A 17,681-nucleotide genomic window follows, 5' to 3' on the forward strand; every position below is an offset into this window, starting at 1 on the left:
GAGAAAAATTCCTGACAGCAATGACTGTTAAACCTCAGCCTCCTCCCAGTTTTCAGTACAGTATTCTTCTGACACATCAGTCACTAGCACATGTGAATCTGTCAGTAGGACCTACCCCAATTTATTGATCCACCTACCAACCTGTTAGAATATGCCAAAAGCTTAGCAATGCCCAAGACTGGCATGAGACATGGCATGGAATAAGCACCCGGTGCTGCAGTGTGCTTCCTAGGAGTTAATGTATCACTGTCCCAGCTCTGCTTCCTGATTTACTGTAACAGCACAATCCTGCCCACATGTGTGTGTGTGGCTTTTGTGTGTGTGAATAGGGGTGGGTCTGAGGCGTGTCTGCCTTGGAGATTGTCAGGGGAAGGTTCAGAGAATAGGCAATTGACAAACAAACACAGGCAGAGGGGAGAAGCTGAGGGTTCTCTCTCTTAAAGGAAAGAAGAAAAACAGTGCATTGGCACAGTAAGGGCCAAGCAATTTGGGGTTAATCAGTGGCATCAGGAGATCCACAAACGTGGGCTCTACAGAGGAACTTGAGAACAACAGAGACATTTGGGTTCTAGAACAGAAGAAGAACTCTCTTAGTGTGCAGAGACAGAGAGAGACCTATGCAAGAACTGTGAGGGGGAGAGAGTCTTGAGTGGCTCAGACAAGAGGGTCCAAAAGCAGAAGCAACACTTACATCTTGTGCTGCAGAAAGTCTCTTCAAATCATGCTCCGCAGTCACACTTCAGAGGGGACTAGAGGTTATCTCAGCGCACAAAGAATGTAACATTACTTGCAGTCTATAATTAGCCCCACATTTCTGGCAAATGAAGTTGCTAAGGTAAAATGGTGAATTTAACGTCAAGCAGAATATTAAGGTAGGACTTTTCTCTTATGTTTCTAATTGCTACTACAGACCTCCAGACATCTGCAGCTTGTAGGATGTGAAGTTTCATGGGAAAAAAAATCTCTGTCGCTTGGGGCAAAGCATGGCCTCCCCCAACCCAACAGCATTTACTACAACAAATAGGATGGAGATTTTATTCATGGAGTTGGAACTACATTTAGACCAACATGTATTCTGGGGTTATCATACATAATCTTATTACCATATTTATACTACTATGTGATCAGGGGGCATCCTAAATGTAAATGGGACTTTATTTATCCTGCCACTGAAGACTTATATTATGAGGATAGACTGTCAAGGTTGGGGTTCTTTTCTCGGAGAAAAAAGGCGATTGCGAGGGGACATGATTACACTGATTAGATGGCATTATAGACAAATAGCAGAGGACCTTTTTACCCATAAAGAGAATCACCACACCTGAGGCCACCCCTTCAGACTAGAAGAAAAGAACTTTCATTTGAAGCAACGTAGGTGGTTCTTCACAATGAGTATAGTTTTTTAATTATTTACCTTCTCTTTCCAGCTTTCAAATGAGAGGGGGGGTCACTGACACATATCAAAAAACAACTGCTCTATAAGGCTACAAATCTATTGTTGTTGACTTTTTTTCTTACACAACTTTCTATTTAGGCCTCTCCTATTCATATTCATGTGCCTTATTCAAATCAGTGCATGGTTGCTAGGTTAAGTTGCTGAAATTGCAAACTGGAGAGCTGCTGGAAAAGTTAAATAACTCAAAAACCACAAATAAAAAATAAAGATCAACTGCAGAATACCACTCTCTAAATCATATTAAAAGTTAATCTAAGGGTGCACAACTCCTTTAGCCCCCTACCCCAAATATAAAAATCACCCTCCAATTATATGACAGCAACTTATTTAGCCTCTGTAGGACCCAAGAGTGCTGACTAATCATACAGTCTTCATTGACCTCCATACAGACACAAACAGTGCCAGGTTACTGTCAAATTAAAAGCAACACCCTGAGTATAACAAGGACAGGTTTAGACAGTTGCTGATTTTTATTTATTGTTGAGTGATCTACATACATAATTAGCACAAGCTCAGGCAACATTTTTATAAGGACAGGCTTAGACTATGATGGGATTTCATATCAGGTGCAAGGTCATTCCTTGCAGACTAGCAGGACAGGTGTAGATGTGCATTATACATCATAGATAATGTGTATATAAATATTATATAAATTCCCTTATACTAAATCCAATCATTGTCCAGGTCTCTTCTTATAATCTGAAGGGAATGACTTTATAAAGTCATTCCCTTCAGATTATAAGAAGAGACTTGGACAATGATTGGATTTAGTATAAGGGAATGCAGATATCTTTATAGGTTCCTGCATTAGTTCCCCTGTACCTGATGGATTTCTCTCCAGGTGATGCTCCCCAGTAGACTTTCCAGACATGCTTTTACAAATACGTATTAGTATCCAGTGTTGAATGATCTCCTAACTATATCAGACTGGCTCTACTGGATCACTGTATAATGTTGAGGCATGTCTTGACGGCACATTATCCAAATAGTCAAATACAGAGCTACATTTCTGCCATTTGACCAATCTATATGACCTGTGCAGATTAGCAGGACAGACTGAACATGTCTGCACAATAACATACTGTATCTATAGGAGATCCCTGTTTTTTCAGATTTCATGAAAGCTTTTCTTCAGGTACAGTTCTGGACTTGTAATGTTGGCTGGGCCTGGCAAGAATTTATTTTAAATTGTCTGGGGTGCTTTCCCATGGGTTATTTCATTATAACCCTGTAATCTTGAGCAGTAGAGGGGTTGAAAACTTGAAGCATTGTATGTGCATATATCCAGTTACACTCAGTGGGAAGAGGTCACTGACATATTTTGTCTATGTAGCAATGAAGGACAGTATTTCATGACTGCAGGGTTCTGTAACAGAGAGCCTATAGGCGGCTCTTTGCAGCCCTTGAGAAACAGCTTACAGATCGAATAATCATGTAAAGGTATGGGATTCGTTCTCTGGAAACCTGTTATCCAGAAAGCTCCAAATTATGGAAAGGCTGTCTCCCATAGACTCCATTATAATCAACTAATCAAAATTTTAAAAGAATACTTCCTTTATCTCTGTAATAATAAAACAGTACCTTGTACTTCATCCCAACTAAGATATAATCAATCCGTATTGGAAGCAAAACCAGCTATTGGTTTTATTTACTGTTTACATAATTTTTTTGTAGACTTAAGGCATGAAGATGCAAATTACAGAAAGATCCGTTATCCAGAAAACCCCAGGTCCCAAGCATTCTGAATAACAGGTCCCATACCTGTATATGGAACAGTTCCTTTAACATTGGGTTTTCAGTAAGTCATAGGTTTATCCAATGCAGGATGGCTTCCTAAGACAAGAATATAATAACATAGGGATCATCATTCCAGGTGTTGAGTTCCTGCATGTGTCACTCAATTCCTCCCTTTAGACTCCATTGATAATAGAAGGCATTTGATTCATTTAGTATGTGAATCATGGTAGCTCTTCAAGTCATATCTAAGGTTAATGTTGCACAATTTGCCTGAGAAAAGTCAGTTGGAGAAAGCAAAAGTAAATATCCCAGACTGCCTCCCCACATTGCAGTAAGTATGAGACATGGTGAAATGATCGTGCTCACACACTTATGCCAGATACCTTGTATAATGTAGGAGAGGCTTATGTTGATATACATCTCTTGTAAGAGGGTGTTCGAGTGATGTATGTAAAATTGTATGTAAGTTATGTAAGTTGTATGAATGTGAAATGTTAAATGTGTATGTGATTTAATTGTGTTTGAAAATCTTCATGTAATGTGTAAATGTGGCCACTAGATGGCAGTATTGTATTACAGTTGGAATGGTTCATGTGCTAAGGAATGATAGGCACATGCACAAGAGTTGGGGAAACACATGTTTAGCTAGTGGGTAGTTAATGCTAGAGGGAAAGCACATGCACAGAGTTAAGAGCAGCACATGCACAGTAAGTGTCAGGGTAGTGTTTAATTGAAGAAGGTATTTAAAGGGGAGACACACCCAGGGTGTTGTTGAGAGTTGGATGTCGTGGAGTCTAGAAGTAGATAGTGCTAAGGACATATAAGTAAAAGTACTAGGTACTTAAGCTAGCTAACGATAGCTAAGTAAGAACGGGTAGTTGTTACCCCAACGAGGAGCATTAGAGGCTTAGAAGCCGTGGTTCAGCCACAGTGAGGGACCAAGTGCTTAGGCAGGGTCTAGCGGACAACCCAAGGAGAAGGTCAAAGAAAAAGTCCTACCCGGAAAGGTCAGTGAGGCACTGAAGCGGTGTCGGCCTGGCTGAAGGAGGGAGGTGGCACACAGTTAAAGTCCTAGGTCAGGGCGAGGTGGAGGGTCGCAGGTCGTGTGACGGACTGCCTGACCGACTAGGTGGTGCAACAGACCTTATTTGGGTTCGTGGATCCTGGCAAACTTGGAGGCTTCTTGTAAATCCTGAATGTGTCCCTGGTGATGTCCTGAAGTGCACTGTGTGAGTACATTGTGATCCATGTGAATAAAAGTTAATTTTCTTCAAAGTTGGAAAATTCGTGTACTTGCCCTTTAATTCCACCGGAGGGCCCCCTACACTCTTCTTTATTGAACCTAGCAAGACTTATACAATCAGGTGCAGCCGGGGATAGGAAACACACATTTGAAATGTTCAGCTGTGAAAGTGCATACATTTTATAAAAAGCAAACTGAATTTCAGTCGTTACACAGAGAACTACGGCCCTCTAGAACAGTTCAGATTTTCATTGTCATGAAAGTATCACTGTAATGTCACTCTCCTGGTCTTGCTACTATAAATATTCATGCGCATTATTATTTTGTCAACAAATCTGCATTAGTTCTGGGGCACAACGAGTGCCTTGTATTCACAGAAAGTGTCATACATCCAGGGCCGGATTTACATATTGGGCGCCCCAAGGCCCGATGTCGTTCGTCGCCCCTGTCCCCTCTTTATTATTTGCTCAAATTTTCATCATTGGGACTGGAGCAATGGGGATTGATGCACAGGAAATTAAAAAAAATATCGTATCTCCTACGCATCCCCAGTGTTTCTGAAACAATGTGGGTGTGGTTGGGCAGCATGCCGCCCCCTAAAATCCTGCCGCCCTAGGCCCGGGCATAGGTGGCCTCTCCACAAATCCGGGCCTGCATACATCCCAGAATAATTTCCAGGATACATGCAGAGCCATTTTCATATATAATGCCCCCAGAACATGTGGCAAGACAAATGCAGTGCCATTTTCAAATATAATGACCCCAGGACATGTGGCAAGACAAATGCAGTGCTATTTTCAAATATGATGCCCGAAGAACATGTGGCAAGACAAACGCAGTGCCATTTTCATATATAATGCCCCCAGAACATGTGGCAAGACATACGCAGTGAGATTTTCATATATAATGACCCCAGGACATGTGGCAAGACAAATGCAGTGCCAATTTCATATATAATGCATCCAATGATCCCATAACATATGGCATGATAAATTCAATTCCAATTCCCTCAGAAAACATAGTTTTATAAATACAGTATCAGTTTCATGTATAACACCCCAGAACATGGGACAAGTTAAATACGGTCTAATTGTTCGTGTATAATACTGCTTGCATGCATGGCAGCTTAAATACAGTGGCAATTTCATTTAAAGATATTCTGTCAGGAGAAAACACTTTTTTCCAAAATGGATATGTTAATAGTGCTGCTCCAACAGAATCCTACACTGAAATCCCTTTTTCAAAAGCATAGCCATGTATATTTAATTTTGAAATCTGACATGGGGTTAGACAGGTTTTCAGTTTCCCAGGTGCCCCCAGTCATATGACTTGTACTCATGTAACTTTTTACTGCTGAGCTGCAACCTGAATTCTAAACTACAGGTATGGGACCTGTTATCCAGAATGCTCGGGACCTTGGGTTTCCCGGATAACGGGTCTTTCCATAATTTGGATCTTCATACCTTAAGTCTACTAGAAAATCATGTAAACATGAATAAACCCAATAGGACTGTTTTACCTCCAATAAGGATTAATTATATCTTAGTTGAGAATCGGGATCAAATACAAGCTACTGTTTTATTATTACAGAGAAAAAGGAAATAATTTTTTAAAACTTGGATTATTTGATTATAATGGAGTCTATGGGAGATGGCCTTTCCATAATTCGGAGCTTTCTGGAAATCGGGTTTCCGGATAACAGATCCCATACAGTGAATAACATTTTGAAAATGTAAACTTAATGACCTCACTGGGTTATGGCTACAGGGCATTGCGAGTCTTCTTGATTCTATGTTTACATGATGACATCACTAGCAGTTATTGGGCACCACAGTAGTACCATTTTAGGACTCACCTAAACATCCGGAATATGACATAAATAAGAAATATAAAACTGAAGCCACTTATTGGTCTGCTCCCCTCTAGGACTGCCATACACGCTTGGCTTCCCAACAGTTTCAGGGTTATGGTAGCTCTCAGGAAACTATAAGTCGATTTTTAATAAATGATCATTTTTGTTACCACCTGGTCAAATAAGGTGGTAAAGAATATACTTATTTGGTGCATTCCCAAAACTTATAGAGAATGAAAGTTCAGATTGTGTCCAAATCAGTACCCAGTTCACCTGCAATGGTGTAATGGATACTGATTGGGACACAAATTGACCCTTTATTTTCTAATAGCCTTGGGGAAGCACCGTTCATCCAGTGAATTCCTACAGTACAGCCTGGCCTCCTCATTTGATATTACAATGGTTAGGTGGGGCAGAAGTGAGATTTTGTACCCCCGGAGTACAAACTGTCTACAGAAGACTTCAGACTTCCATTTTCATTTGGAATGTGCTGCCTATTTGGAATGTGCTGATTGTGGGGTGTTTTAAGAAGGATGCTAGCCAACAATTAAAGGGCATTTCATCAAATAACTTCCCACAGGATGATCCCACACACCACTACTGATGATTTAGCCTGACCTGAAAAGTGTATTGATGCCTTTGGTAGTAGAAGGTATGCCTTATGTGGATAGGCAGAACCGAACCTGCGGGTTTCTGGATATTGAAGATGAAGGAAGAGGGCGGTTTCTACGTAGATATTTCATCCTGGACACTCAAGCAAATTACCTTCTATGGTACATGGATAATCCTCAGGTATGTTTTGTAGCTCCCCAATAATTTGTAACTCTGTAGAGATATCTACTGCTATTCCAAGATACCGTGACCAGACTTTATAAGCAGAACATATTGTCTATATAATTTTTGATAATAAAGACATTGGTTTATAAAAATATAAGTCTTATGTGTATAGAATTATCCTAGAGTGGGGGATGCCATATCATTGACTTCAACTGAGAAATTCTTCATCAACTGGAAGCACAATAGCACCAGTTATACAAAGAAAACTGTAGGTGATGGCAACTCCCACTGAGGTATTAATGCAAATATTTCAAAATATTTTTGGATGCCAGAATTTAACACTAGGCTTAGGCCATGCTAAAACAGATCAATAGCATTCATGTTAGATCTAAGTAATCATGGGTGTCATAAGGCCAGTGCATAGGTATTCTCTTTCATGTCAATTGCTTAGAATTTTCCACGTGCAAAGAAAACCCTGTATTTAAGATCTATTCAATTAAGTGTAAAGGCTCCCTTGCACCTTAGTGAGATGGGCATTGGACATCAGTAACAGCAATATGCCCAGTTAGTGGTTTAATGCCAGACAACATAGGCACTAGTTGTTATAGACTGTGTTTAATGTAACAGCTTATCAGGTTGGACTTCTTTATTGGCAACTAGCGCTCTACTTACTTATAGTAATCATTCTTTATGGCTGAACAGTCCTCTTGTTTTTTAGGCGAACAGTCCCTTATAAAAAAAAACATTCCAGCTAATATATATCTGCATGCCACATTTGTTTTAGGGTGGGCTCATGTCTAGGCAATTAGAGGATCTGTTTTGCCTTTATTTAGCTTCCTTGGAAATTTGTAATAATAAGTGGCCACTTCAAGCATTTGCATCAACATGTCTAATAAAGACATGTATATGACCTATATGTACCTGCCCTATTCAAAGTGTAAGAGTACTAACGAAGTTTGACTAGGCAGAAACAAACATTAGTGAAAGTGCGCTATGAAATCCTTGCGCTGACGAATTAACGATAGCGAAACATCGTCATTGTTTGGCTGCTGAGGTGCAACTTCGTATTTTAGTCAATTAGATTAGTCATAGTAAATTAATGCCTGGTGAAGTGGGGAGTAGCCTATGCAGGTGAAAATACACCCTTTAGTGAATTTGCCCCAAAGTGTCTACATATTGTACTGATATCTCACTGTCTCACCCTACTAAACCAACTATACCTTCTTACCTTACCACATGCTATCTCACTGATGAGTGCCTAAATTGGATAAACATGTGGATCTAGTTATGTATGGCCAGCTTTATTTTTAGCCCATATCTCATATAAAAACAATGCATTCTGCAGAATTTTTTACTGATATAATGGTGTATTTAGCATTTCATGATTCCATCTGACTTGCTTGATGTGCTTTTGCTTGTTACTCCTACTCAGCATCTTGAGTGAGTGAGTCATCTGCAAGCAAAAAAAAAAACTGGATCATAGGTTTCAGAGACTTTATTTGTCACACTGGTTGCATTAAGTTGGGGAAAACAGATAGTAAATGTTTAAAATGAATCACTTGAGGATGATGTGAAGCCTTTGAAGGTTGTGGGGCGCTTGACCAACAGCTGCACATTTAAAAAGTATCTTATGAAGATCAGAGACAGGGAAACATAATTGAATTGATTACTCCTTACCTACTAAGGGGTAAATAAAACAACAAACCTCCCAGGGGCTATCCTGCCCATTTTTGCCTCCCAAGGCGGCCTTCGTTTTGCCATCCCCCCCTGTCCCCATGGCATTCACCTTTTCATCGCCGGACGGGGGTTGGGGGGTCCACGTCGCTAGTGCAGAGAGCACAATTTCCAGTTTGAAAACCAGAAACTCAGCTCTTAAAGTTACCAGGAGCGTTTTTGGCATTTTTGGGTGATGCTGCCACCTGAGGCAAGTGTCTCATTGGTGGAGCACCCCCTGAACCTCCCTCTTAGCAGTACCAGTAACATAAACCTATGCTAGCTTTCTCTACTCTTCATAACAGTGGTTCCCAAACTAGGGGCTGCCCCTCTGGGGGGCACTTGAAGCAGGGAAAGGAAAAGCAGGAGAATTTGGCAGTTTTGGACTGGGATGCCAGTGGCCCACCAGAACCTTAGACCGTGGGGCCACTAGAAAACCTTAGACTGTGGGCTCACATTACAAACTATTATTCCTCCATCACACTGCCTCCGCCATGTTTTCCAGATGATGTGGTATGCTTTGGATCATGAGCTGTTCCACGCCTTCTCCATACTTTTTTATTTCCATCATTCTGGTAGAGGTTGATCTTGGTTTCATCTGTCTAAAGAATGTTTTTCCAGAACTGTGCTGCCTTTTTAGATATTTTTTAGCAGTCCAATCTAGCCTTTCTATTCTTGATGCTTATAAGTGGCTTGCACCTTGCAATGCATCCTCAGTATTTACTTTCATGCAGTCTTCTCTTTATGGTAGACTTGGATATCGATCCTGGAGAGTGTTGTTCACTTATTTGGCTGTTGTGAAGGAGTTTCTCTTCACCCTGGAAATGATTCTCCGTTCATCCACCGCTATTGTCTTCTGTGGACGTCCAGGTTTTTTTGCGTTGCTGAGTTCATAAGTGCTTTCTTTCTTTCCCAGGATGTACTAAACTGTACATTTTGCCACTCCTAATATTTGAGCAATTTCTCGGTTGGGTTTTTTCTGTTTTTGCAGCTTAAGGATGGCTTGTTTCACCTGCATGGAGAGCTCCTTTTGACCGCATGTTGTCTGTTCACAGCAAAATCTTCCACATACAAGCACCCCCCCCCCTCAAATCAACTCCAGGGCTTTTATCTGTTTCATTGATAATGACATAACGAAGGAATTGCCCACTCCTGCCCATGAAATAGCCTTTGAGTCAATTGTCCTATTGCTTTTGAGCCCCTGAAATGAAGTGATTGTGTTAAAAAAAAAAAGGCTTTAGTTCCTCATATATTTATGCAATCATTTTGTTCAACCAACTGAATTAAAGCTGAAAGTCTGCAGTTCAATTGCATCTGAGTTCAACTGCATCTGAGTTGTTTTATTTAAAATTCATTGTGGTAATGCACAGAACCAAAATTAGAAAAAAATTGTCTCTGTCCAAAGATTTATGGGCCTAACTGTATATTCTTCCATTATGAAGCCAATTTTTCCCATGAAGAAATAGGGAATGACTATGAAACAGGCCAAATGGTTAGAAGCAAGAGGGCCCACTGACACCTGGGCCAACCCGGGAGTTTTCCTCGTATCCCAATGTGCCAGTCCGACACTGGAATTTGGGAGACCGGCCATTGCTTTCCTAGAAAGCTCAGCTTGAAGGTCAACTAGACCTTCAAGGACTGCTTGATATTTGGGTTGACTATTTATATTCTTAAAGGAGACATATAGGATAAATGAAAAAATCCCAATTTTAGGTCTATTCATAGGTAAACACAAAGCAGCAAATACCTCTTTCTTGGAAATGGTTTATAGAAGCAAGTTAGCCAGTCCTATTTTAAAGAAAGGGATACTGTGTTGTGTTACTAGACCCTTTTTAATTATTCCATTTTTTACAAAAGAATATCACTTTTATATAGAGCTTAGTCAGGGGCGATCCTGGCCCCTCCGCCGCCTGAGGCAGCAGCAGTTGCTGCTGCCCACCCTTCCCCAGAAATTCGCTCTTAAAGTACCAGGAGCAGCATTTTTGCTGCCCCTGGTACCTAGTGGGGCGCTGCCGCCTGAGGCGACAGCCTCAACTCGCCTCATTGGCGAAGCACCCCTGAGCTTAGTGGGTTGTTTTATTTACAGCAGCTGTGATGCTACTCTTATGACACCCTTCTTTATCTTTCTCCTTTATTAGTAAGCGTCTAGCGTTAAATGGGTGAGGAGGCAAAACTCAGTATGTTAAAGGAGAAGGAAAGCTACGGAGCTATTGCCAATAGCTTAGCCACAATAGTGCAAGCTAGAATGCTACATATATTCTGTTTATTCTATTACCATACCTGAGTAAACAGCTCTAGAAACTCTGTGTTTTAAGATAGCAACTGCCATATTAGCTTGGCGTGACATCACTTCCTGCCTGCGTCTCTCCATGCTCACTCATACCTCTGGGCTCAGATTACTGCTGTGAGGGGAGGGGGGAGGGGGATAGGAGCTAACTGAGCATGCTCAAGCCCGTGCCCTGGAGGTTTAAGCTGAAAACAGGAAGTCTGATAGAGAATCCCATGTGTACACAATAGAATGAAAGAAATGTGCTGTTTCTTTTGACACAGGACTCAGAGCAGCATTACTTTGAGGGTTTGCTTGTGTATTTATATAGATTTTTTTGATAAAGCTTACTTAGTTTTAACCTTTCCTTCTCCTTTAAGTAAACAATGGGGATCAGGGGCTAGTCCTAGTGTTGAGCTAAATTTTTTGCCAGGTTTTGCTGCAAAAAGAGTTCCATAGAAAAAAAATTGTTGTGCGTTAAAAAAAAATGTCGCCATTGCATTTGGGAAATTTTTTGCCATTTCGCAAATTTTTGGTGAAACGGGTCAGATTCGACCGTCACTAACTAGTACAACTCTCTGAAATACTCTATATTTTACAGAACCTGCCCAATGGAACGGGAGCAGTTGGGTCTCTGAAGTTGACATACATATCTAAGGTAAGAAGCAGCCTCTGCTAATCCACTCTACGTGGCATTTTCATACATGCACAGTATGGCTAAAGAGCTGACACCCTAATATAGGTACAATATAGAATGCAGAGCTCTAGACACTATAATATAGGGAGAAGAGCTGACACTAATTCAGGCAATCTAGGGAGAGGAGCTGGAAATTTTGTAGTAATTTGCACAGACGTAGAAAAGAGAGAAGAGTAGAAGAGAGAGAAAACACCAATACACTCCTTATTGCACCTATCAGTGCACACACAGGCCCGATTTTGGCCCAGAAATGCATAATTAAGCATTTGAGGCCAAAATGCAACCACAGTAAGGAGCAGATGCCACCTGTACAGTTAGTGTGTTTACAGCAGAATTTCAGGCTAAGTCCATGGAGTTCAGTGCTCCCTCTATGCTGCCTCAGAGGAAACCCTAAATCCCCATCACCCTTCAAAATAATTGATTCCAAAACAGGAGCACTTAACAAATAAAGTTATATATACATGCTCTGTAATGCCTTCCTGGCAGCCTCATTCCATTGTGTGCATTGGCTAAGGCTCATATGGTTGTATGGAATGCATTGCTTGATAAGAGAGCAGCTACCGGTAGTTGGGCCTGCTGATTGGCTTGTACTCAGGCCATTTGGAAATGCACTAATAACACTGCCTTGCATGACACATAATATTATCTTTCACTATTCAGGTGAAATGATTCACTTTTACTCAGAAGCAATAACACACTACAACCAGCCAGAATTTCCCTTTCTTAGTCTTTTGGCAGTTGGCCAAGTGCTGATTGCTTGCCATGAGCTCCAGCGAAAAGTAATACTTTTTTTGTGGATCCCCCATATCTGTTGGTTTGTCCCAAAAGAGCTACCAACAGGTATCACTTATTATAATTTATATTCAGCTTCATAAACCATGACCAATATGGTTTTGACATTTGGCTTCAAATCCTCCCTTTGGAGCAAAAGTGAAATTAGGTATTATGACTCCAATGTGACTGGTAAGGGTTTTTTTTAAGCAGGGGAATCTTTCTAAACGCAGTAAATGACCCAGGGGAATACCAATCAAGAGTGTTTATTGTAGAACATAATTTCTGCTCTTAAGTACGGATTTCATCTGAATTATGTAGAAAAGTGGAAGTTTACTTGAGGAAGTGAGAATGTATGGGCAAGCATGATGTGTTCTTTGGGAAGTTTGCCTGTGACATGCTGATACACAGTTTGCTTTAAAAATGGTAATCCCAACTATGTCTAGAAGCTATATAGGAATGTTCTTCTGTGCTGTGCATTCAAGCGTATGCTGTCATGAGTAAACGAGCGAGTCTCAGAAATGCGTTGTATCTTTTGTTACTGGGCAAGATTCTTTGTATTGAAAATTTGTGCTAAATAAGATATTGCTGCCTTGGCTACACCGTTACATAGTTCATAGTCTAATTCAGGGGTGTCCAAACTTTTTGCAGTGAGGGCCACATTTGGTGAGATGAATATGTGTGGGGGCCGACCATTCAGCCTGACATTCTTTGAACCATTAACATCATTTAAACAAGGAATTGCCTAGCCGTAGCAGTAATATTTGGGCACATTAGTGAAATGATCTGCCACTTGGTCTATACTGCTGCCTGTGTGCTGAAGGTGTTAGCAATAGACACTTACTGGCACGTAGTTTACTGTACTGGCACTTCAGTATGTCTATTGCACCTTCAGCCCTAAAGAAGTATTTGAGAGCGGTGCATCACTACATGCTAGTACGTGTCTACGAACTAGCACACAGGCAGCAGTATAGACCAAGTGGCAGATCATTTCACTAATGTGCCCAAATATTACAACTAGGTGATTCCTGATTGCTCTGTGCTGGCGGGCTTCATTATTATTAATTTCATGATGGAGGCCATTCCATTGAACAGTTCTGTTGCACATCTCTGCATTCTTTCTAGCTTATTAATATGTTTCTTTTGGAGTGGGCCCAAAACTGCCCTTGCATACTCAAGGCATGTCCTTACCAGGGATAATTATAGTTTATCCATTGAGTTAATATTGTTTTTTTTAGGCAAGACCGTACTTTATTTTATTTATTATCCACTGACTGACACTGGCTCGAGGTACACAGTCTATTATCCAGTAACGTTACTAGAGGGGGGCGGGCCCTGGTGCAGGACGCGCAGCCGGGCCCCCCTCTGTACGCGATTTTCGGCCTGCACTTCAGTGGCGCGCGAGCTGCCAGGGGGCCCTGAGGGGGTGCGGGCCCTGGCCCGCTCGCACCCCCTGCTCCCCCGGTAGTTCCCGCCACTGCTATTATCCACAAAAACAGCCTAAAGTTTTTTCAATTAATAAGGACCCTAAAGTTGTTGAGGGTAACACAAGACCAGATACCCTTAGCTCCACGGTACTTCCTAAGTACAAATTACTGTAGGTTAGGATGGTAATGCTGAAAAGACATGGAACACCATGAAGATGGTGGGAATAAGAGAAAAGGGGCTAAGGGTTGTACAAAGGGTCTGCTTGAAGGAAACAAATGATAAATGGGGACTATTGGGTGTACTGAATAACACTGTCCAAACTGGATAAATATCATGTACAGTTATATATACATGTATGGAACCTGTTATCCAGAATGCTCAGGACCTTGGATTTTACCAGATAAGGGTTCTTTCCATAGTTTGGATCTTCATAACTTAAGTCTACTAAAAAATAATTTAAACCCAATAGGATTGTTCTGCCTCCAGTAAGGATTAATTGGGATCAAGTATAAGGTAATGTTTTATTATTACAGACAAAATGTTTATTTAAACATTTTATGTATTTAATTAAATGGAGTCTATGGAAGATAGCTTTACTACGGAAGATAGTAATGTTGAGCTTTCTGGATAACAGATAACAGATTCCATACCTGTACTGCAAATGCTGTACATTTGTTAAGCCATCACTTAATGCTTTAAATACATTTATTTCTTTTTAAGGTTGACATAGCACCTTTGAAGCAAAAGGCAAAAGCGAAATTCTGCTTTGGTTGGTATAAATACTTGAAAAAACTTTAACCATTTTAATTGCCATGATCTTCACGGCTGTTTCCATTCATGCTTACCTCAAGTTCCTCCTGCTTATTATAAATCCCCCATACAGTATTGGATTAAAATAAACCTTGTCAAACTAGCTACTCCTTCAAGTTGCAGGCACTGGGGTTTCTCCCCCTTTGCCTCTCCCTTTTAGAACCACTATTTTAATCTTGGAATGTGCTAAGTTGGTCTATAACACATGGTGCTCACTGATTCAAGTAAGAAGATGGTGGGCAGAGAACTGTAGGCATATAACAAAACAGGGTGGGTACCAAAGCATGATGGGAGAAAGGATCTGAAGATCCTTACTGGAGTAGGATATCAGCTTAAAATGCCAATCACCCTTGCATTCCCTTCTACTTTAATTTATTTTGTAATATTCATACAGTTCCAGCCCAATAAACCATTTGCCCAAAAGAATTCTCTTTTTGCCCCTTATGTATAAACCCACATGTAAAACAGGTCAAAGATTCCATGGCTTTGAGTTTACATTTAGAAATCTTAGCGTGTGTGTTTCTAAACTAAAACTATTTTACTGTTTTATCAGTTATAAAGGCACTGTCCCAGAGATATTTCTTAGAAGCCAGTGACCAAAATGACCTGCTGGGATGGGTTGAGGCCTTAAATTCAGCAAGCAAAATTACTGTAAGTACTTTCTTCAAACATCAGACAGGACCACTTCAAAGGATTGGTGAGCCTGATGAACATATTATATGAAAATACAGGGAGTCCCATACACCCAACTTACATACAACTCATACTTACATTACAGTAATGTCCTGTGGTTTGCTTGGCCTTTATTAGCATTTAGCTTTAACAAACCACCTGCCTCAACCCCCTCTGGCATGGTTTGTCTACTGCAGAGCACAGAAAGGTAAAAATACATATGCGGAGAAAGGTAAAAATAAATACTATCTTAAGGGATCCTGTCATCGGAAAACAAGTTTTTTTCAAATGCATCAGTTAATAGTGCTACTCCAGCAGAATTCCGCACTGAAATCCATTTCTCAAAAGAGCAAACAGATTTTTTTATATTCAATTTTGAAATCTGACATGGGGCTAGACATTTTGTCAATTTCCCAGCTGCCCCTGGTCATGTGACTTGTGCCTGCACTTTAGGAGAGAAATGCTTTCTGGCAGGCTGCTGTTTTTCCTTCTCAATGTAACTGAATGTGTCTCAGTGAGACATGGGTTTTTACTACTGAGTGTTGTTCTTAGATCTACCAGGCAGCTGTTATCTTGTGTTAGGGAGCTGCTATCTGTTTACCTTCCCATTGTTCTTTTGTTTGGCTGCTGGGGGGGGAGGGAGGGGGTGATATCACTCCAATTTGCAGTACAGCAGTAAAGAGTGATTGAAGTTTATCAGAGCACAAGTCACATGACTTGGGGCAGCTGGGAAATTGACAAAATGTCTAGCCCCATGTCAGATTTCAAAATTGAATATAAAAAAAATCTGTTTGCTCTTTTGAGAAAGAATTCTGCTGGAGCAGCACTATTAACTGATTCATTTTGAAAAAAATTTTTTTCCCATGACAGTATCCCTTTAAGACAAACATCTGTCTTGTTGCATTTAATAAGTAAATGTGTATGTTTCAACTTACATACAAATTCAACTTAAGAACAAACCTATAGAACCTATCTCGTACGTAACTACCTGTAATGTAATTCTTATAGTTCCAATAAGAATGTTCAAATGGGTGAGGCCTAGGTGATGACCATGATAAGCTTGAGGGGATATGTTTTTTCGTAGGAGAAATGGTGCCTATAGTAGCAGTGGGATAATAGTCTCTGGGAAGGGATTGTGGCTGTGAAGAATCAGGTATAGTAGGGAGAGATGGTGCCTATAGTAACAGTGGGATAAAGGTCTCTAGGAAGTTACATAGTTACATAGTTAAATCGGGTTGAAAAAGGACAAAGTCCATCAAGTTCAACCCCTCCAAATGAAAACCCAGCATCCACACACACCCCTCCCTACTTTCACATAAATTATATATACCCATATCTATACTATAGAGTTTAGTATCACAATAGCCTTTGATATTATGTCTGTCCAAAAAATCATCCAAGCCATTCTTAAAGGCATTAACTGAATCAGCCATCACAACATCACCCAGCAGTGCATTCCACAACCTCACTGTCCTGACTGTGAAGAACCACCTATGTTACTTTAAATGAAATTTCTTTTCTTCTAGTCTAAAGGGGTGGCCTCTGGTATGGTGATCCACTTTATGGGTAAAAAAGGTCCCCTGCTATTTGTCTATAATGTCCTCTAATGTACTTGTAAAGTGTAATCATGTCCCCTCGCAAGCTAGCCCAGAATGGTGAGGCTAGCCCAGAGGCTATTATACCCACAGCTTAAAAGAGGCACCATTTCTCCCTGCCATTACTCACATTACAGTACAGGTGAGGATTTAGAGGTGCTCAAACTGGCCAGACCATGTTGAATAAAATCCAGTGTCATAATGAAAGATTGGTATTAGGAAGTTATACGCATAGGTATTAGGAAATGATACGCATCTAGTGGTGCTCAGATATCAGTTGTATGTTGGAAGAATTGTGGTGCAGAAAAGAGTAAATGAACCGATAATGACTGGTGAGCTTTCAGTACCAGGGGCAAGGGCGATTTGAAGATCCACTTACTGGGTTTGTACTTCCAACATATCCTTTTATATAGGTTCCCTTATGGGAAATATATTGTGTAGACCTGTGCTCTGAAGGTCCCCATTATATGCACTTCTCCCAGCTTTGACGAAAAGAGCAATATATTCAATAGGTGTGCCTTTTTAAAGGGGAATGTTGCATAAAGCTTTATGCTGTAGGGCACACAAATCATCAAGGTCCTATCAAAACATACCCTTAAACATGGGTGTTTGAAGAAAATTTTCCAGGGGGGGCAAGTAAGCTACAAACACATAGGGTAGCATA

General features: G+C 40.6%; 1 pseudogene; it reads left to right on the forward strand.

Moving 5' to 3' along the window:
* The first annotated feature begins 327 nt into the window (after window positions 1–327).
* LOC108712676 overlaps window positions 328–17,681 on the forward strand; it is a 36,704-nt pseudogene continuing 19,350 nt past the window's right edge.

Source organism: Xenopus laevis, chromosome 3S, assembly GCF_017654675.1.
Source record: "Xenopus laevis strain J_2021 chromosome 3S, Xenopus_laevis_v10.1, whole genome shotgun sequence".
In the NCBI taxonomy this organism is placed as follows: Eukaryota; Metazoa; Chordata; class Amphibia; order Anura; family Pipidae; genus Xenopus; species Xenopus laevis.